General features: G+C 41.4%; 1 non-coding gene across 1 annotated transcript; it reads right to left on the bottom strand.

The window, feature by feature from the left end:
- Positions 1-470: 470 nt before the first annotated feature.
- Positions 471-578, bottom strand: LOC112738646 (small nucleolar RNA R71). Its single transcript, XR_003169593.1, has one exon. It is a non-coding gene; the product is annotated as a small nucleolar RNA R71 (small nucleolar RNA).
- Positions 579-5,253: the final 4,675 nt, after the last annotated feature.

The raw sequence follows: 5,253 nt of genomic DNA, 5'->3' as shown, positions 1-5,253 counted from the left end.
AGAAAGCTAAGAGAAGCTAAAGCACAATTCTCTCTAGGGGGCCTAACAGAGCTTTTCAAGGAAGAAGAAACCATGGCAGCCGAAAACAACAATGCCAACAATGCAAGGAAGGTGCTTGGTGACTTTACTACACCTACTCCCGACTTCTATGGGAGAAGCATCTCAATCCCTGCCATTGGAGCAAACAACTTTGAGCTTAAGCCTCAATTAGTTTCTCTAATGCAACAGAATAGTTTCATGGACTTCCATTGGAAGATCCTCATCGGTTCTTGGCTGAATTCTTACAAATCTGTGACACTGTCAAGACCAATAGGGTTGACCCTGAAGTCTACAGACTTATGCTTTTTTCTTTTGCTGTAAGAGACAGAGCTAGGACATGGTTGGATTCACAACCTAAAGAAATCCTGAACTCTTGGGAAAAGCTAGTCAATGCCTTCTTGGCAAAGTTCTTTCCACCTCAAAAATTGAGCAAGCTTAGAGTGGAAGTCCAAATCTTCAGACAGAAGGAAGGTGAATCCCTCTATGAAGCTTGGGAAAGATACAAGCAATTGATCAGAAGGTGCCCTTCTGACATGCTTTCAGAATGGAGTATCATAGGAATCTTCTATGATGGTCTGCCTGAACTGTCCAAGATGTCATTGGACAGCTCTGCTGGAGGATCTCTTCATCTGAAGAAGACGCCTGCAAAAGCTCAGGAACTCATTGAAATGGTTGCAAATAACCAATTTATGTACACTTCTGAAAGGAATCCTGTGAATAATGGGACAAATCAGAAGAAAGGAGTTCTTGAAATTGATACTCTGAATGCCATATTAGCTCAGAATAAAATATTGACTCAGCAAGTCAATATGATTTCCCAGAGTCTGTCTGGAATGCAAGCTGCACCAGGCAGTACTAAGGAAGCTTCCTCTGAAGAAGAAGCTTATGATCCTAAGAACCCAGCAATAGAAGAGGTGAATTACATGGGAGAACCCTATGGAAACACCTATAATCCTTCATGGAGAAATCATCTAAATTTCTCATGGAAGGATCAACAGAGACCTCAACAAAGTTTCAACAACAATAATGGTGGAAGAAACAGGTTTAGCAATAGCAAGCCTTTTCCATCATCTTCTCAGCAACAGACAGAGAATTCTAAGCAAAGCCACTCTGACTTAGCAACCATTGTCTCTGATCTAATTAAAACCACTCAAAGTTTTATGACTGAAACAAGATCCTCCATTAAACATTTGGAGGCACAAGTGGGTCAGCTGAGTAAGAAAATTACTAAACTCCCTCCTAGTACTCTCCCAAGCAATACAGAAGAGAATCCAAAGAGAGAGTGCAAAGCCATAAACACGTCTCACATGGCCGAACCTGGAGAGGAGGAAGAGACAGTAATCTCCACTGAGGAAGACCTCAATGGACGTCCACTGACCTCTATGGAGTTCCCTAATGAGGAACCATGGGAATCCGAGGCTCAGACTGAGACCATAGAGATTCCATTAAATTTACTTTTGCCATTCATAAGTTCTGATGAGTATTCTTCCTCTGAAAATGATGAAGATGTTACTAAAGAGCAAGTTGCTAAGTACCTTGGAGCAATCATGAAGCTAAATGCCAGGTTGTTTGGTAATGAGACTTGGGAGGATGAACCTCCATTGCTCATCAAAGAACTGGATGACTTGACTAGGCAGAAATTACCTCTGAAGAGACAAGATCCTGGAAAGTTCTTAATACCTTGTACCATAGGCACCATGACCTTTGAGAAGGCTCTGTGTGACCTAGGGTCAAGCATAAACCTCATGCCTCTCTCTGTAATGAAGAAGCTAGGGATCATTGAGGTACAAGCTGCTAGAATCTCACTAGAGATGGCAGACAATTCAAAGAAACAGGCTTATGGACTTGTAGAGGATGTCTTGGTAAAGGTTGAAGACCATTACATCCCTGCTGATTTCATAATCCTAGAGACTGGGAAGTGTATGGATGAATCCATCATCCTTGGCAGACCCTTCCTAGCCACAGCAAAAGCTATGATTGATGTTGACAGAGGAGAATTGATCATTCAAGTGAATGAAGACTCCCTTATGTTTAAAGCTCAAGGATATCCCTCTGTCACCATGGAGAGGAAGCATGAAGAGCTTCTCTCAATACAGAGTCAAACAAAGCCCCCACAGTCAAACTCTAAGTTTGGTGTTGGGAGGTTCTAACATTGCTCTGAACATCTGTGAGGCTCCATGAGAGCCACTGTCAAGCTATTGACATTAAAGAAGCGCTTGTTGGGAGGCAACCTAATTTTTACTTATCTATGTTAAATTTCTATTTTCTTTTATTTTATGTTTTCTATAGGTTGATGATCATGTGAAGTCATAAAAATAATTGAAAAAGCAAAAACAGAAGGAAAAACAGAATGAAAAATAGAACACCCTGGAGAAGAAACTTACTGTCGTTTAAACGCCAGTATGGGTAGCAGAATGGGCGTTAAACGCCCAGTCTGGCACCATTCTGGGCGTTTAACGCCAGAAATGGGTACCAGACTGGCGTTTAACGCCAGGAATGGGCAAGAAGCTGGCGTTAAACACCAGAAATGGGTAGCAGCCTGGCGTTTAACGCCAGGATTGGCAGCAAAGGGCGTTTTGCACGCCACATGGTGCAGGGATGAGAAATCCTTGACACCTCAGGATCTGTGGACCCCACAGGATTCCCACCTGCCACACCTCTCTCTCTTCTTCACCCATTCACCAATCACCTCAATACCTCTTCCCCAAAAACCTCTCACCTATCAAATCCCACCATTCTCTTCACCACTCTTATCCATCCTTCATCAAACCCCACCTACCTCACCATTCAAATTCAAACCACTTTCCCACCCAAACCCACCCATAATGGCCGAACCATACCCCCCCCCCTCTCCACTCCTATATAAACCCATCTTCACTCCTTCATTTTCACACAACATACACACTACCTATCCCCCTAGGCCGAAACACAAGGCCCACTCCATCTCCTCTACTTCTTCTTCTTCTACTCTCTTCTTTCTTCTTTTGCTCGAGGACGAGCAACCTTCTAAGTTTGGTGTGGTAAAAGCTAAAGCTTTTTTGTTTTTCCATAACCATTAATGGCACCAAAGGCCAGAGAAACCTCTAGAAAGAGGAAAGGGAAGGCAAAAGCTTCCACCTCCGAGTCATGGGAGATGGAGAGATTCCTCTCAAGGGTGCATCAAGACCACTTCTATGAAGTTGTATCCAAGAAGAAGGTAATCTCCGAGGTCCCTTTTAAGCTCAAAAAGGGTGAATATCCGGAGATCCGACATGAGATCCGAAGAAGAGGTTGGGAAGTTCTCATCAACCCCATTCAACAAGTCAGAATCTTAATGGCTCAAGAGTTCTATGCCAATGGATGGATCACCAAGAACCATGATCAAAGTGTAAACCCGGACCCTAAGAATTGGCTTACAATGGTCCGAGGGAAATACTTGGATTTTAGTCCAGAAAATGTAAGGTTGGCATTCAACTTACCCATGATGCAAGGAGATGCACACCCATACACTAGAAGGGTCAACTTTGATCAAAGGTTGGACCAAGTCCTCATGGACATATGTGAAAAGGGCGCTCAATGGAAGAGAGATTCAAGAGGGAAGCCGGTTCAACTAAGAAGGCATGACTAATGCACGGAAAACTTATCTCATAACAAATTTCCTTCGGCAAGTGTACCGAATTTGTCGTCAAGTAAAAACTCACAAAAGAGTGAGGTCGAATCCCACAGAGATTAACGGATTAAGCAATCAATAGTTAATTGATTATCCTAGTTAGACGGTTCAGATTTGAATGATGAGCAGCAGAAAGTGTAAATAACATGAATGTAAAGGAAAAAACTATAAAGTGCAGAAAAGTAAAATAGCAAGAAAAGTAAATGTAAGAACTAAAAATAAAATGAACATTGGGATCAAGAGATATTGCAATCCTCCAGATCAAGTTCATTCTCATCTCTTCCTCAATCAATGCATTCATTGATCTCCTTGGCAATCTTAAGTGATCGAATTATAATTCCTTGTAATTCGATCTCTCAAATCTTGATCAATAGCCAATTCCTTGGTCAATTGCTCATGAGAAGAGATGAAGTATGGTCACTGATTATACCACATGCATTTCCCAAATCAAGTGTTGGAATGATTATAGTCACATATCCATCCACACCCAATTTGGTCCAGCATGAGAAAGTATTTCTAGCATGATCTCTTTATTCCTCTTTCAAGGTTCAGAAGAGATCCAAGTATGAATAGTTTCTTTTCCAAGATAACTACCCAATTGGATGAAGATCGAAAGCCCTCTAGTAAAATCAAGAGGAAAGAAAGAAGAAGAAGAATAAGAACTACACTTAATCCATTGAATCACAATAGAGCTCTCTAACCCAATGTAAAGAGTTAGTTGATCATTGCTCTACAAAAATAGAAAAGAAAGAAAGTGCAGAAAAGTAAATATGAAGATTCATAAATGAAAATTACAACTAAAAGAAAGAGAAGGAAAAGTGTGTGAGGGGAGGGTGTCCGAAGACCCCTCTTCAATCCCCTATTCCCGAATGCCTTCAATGTAAAGACTAAGGCCTTTATATAGGCTCTCCTAAATTATCAAATGAAATTAAAAGTAAATTACAATTAAATGAAAATTCCTATTCTAGATGCTTCTTGTGGTCTTGATTGGTTGACAATTGTGGGCTTGCTTGCTTGAGCTTTGAAGTGGACTTGAGAGAGAAGTGAGTCAAGTTGAGGTCCAGGTGCTAAAGTTAGTGCTAAAGTTAGCCACACTAACGCTACAAGTGTGGCGTTAGTGCTAAAGTTATTGTGGCTAACGTTGCACTTGCTGCCCAGTTAGTGTTTTTGGGGCTTAAAAGATGTCTCTTGTTTGTACTTCAATTTCATGCCCACTATAGAGTATTATATATTGTTGGAAAGCTCTGAATGTCAGCTTTCTAATGCAACTTGAATCACCTCAATTGGACCTCTGTAGCTCAAGTTATGCTCCTTTGAAGTGGACATGGTCGCTGGCATAGTCGCTAGCGTTACTGGAAAACTTGAGTGCCACTAACGCTAGCGATCAGGGCTTCATTATTGCCAGTTTCTGAAGCTCAAACTTAGTGTCCACCCCATACTATTATATATTGTTGGAAAGCCCTGAATGTCTACTTTCCAATGCCTTTGGAAGCGAATTATTTAGAGCTCTACAACTCGAGTTACACTTTTTGGAAGGTGAAGAGGTCAGCTGGCCTTACTACAGG

The sequence above is a fragment of the Arachis hypogaea genome, chromosome 13, assembly GCF_003086295.3.
Source record: "Arachis hypogaea cultivar Tifrunner chromosome 13, arahy.Tifrunner.gnm2.J5K5, whole genome shotgun sequence".
NCBI lineage: Eukaryota > Viridiplantae > Streptophyta > Magnoliopsida > Fabales > Fabaceae > Arachis > Arachis hypogaea.
Note: the sequence above shows the minus strand (reverse complement) of the source record. Positions and strands in the feature narration are given on the sequence as shown.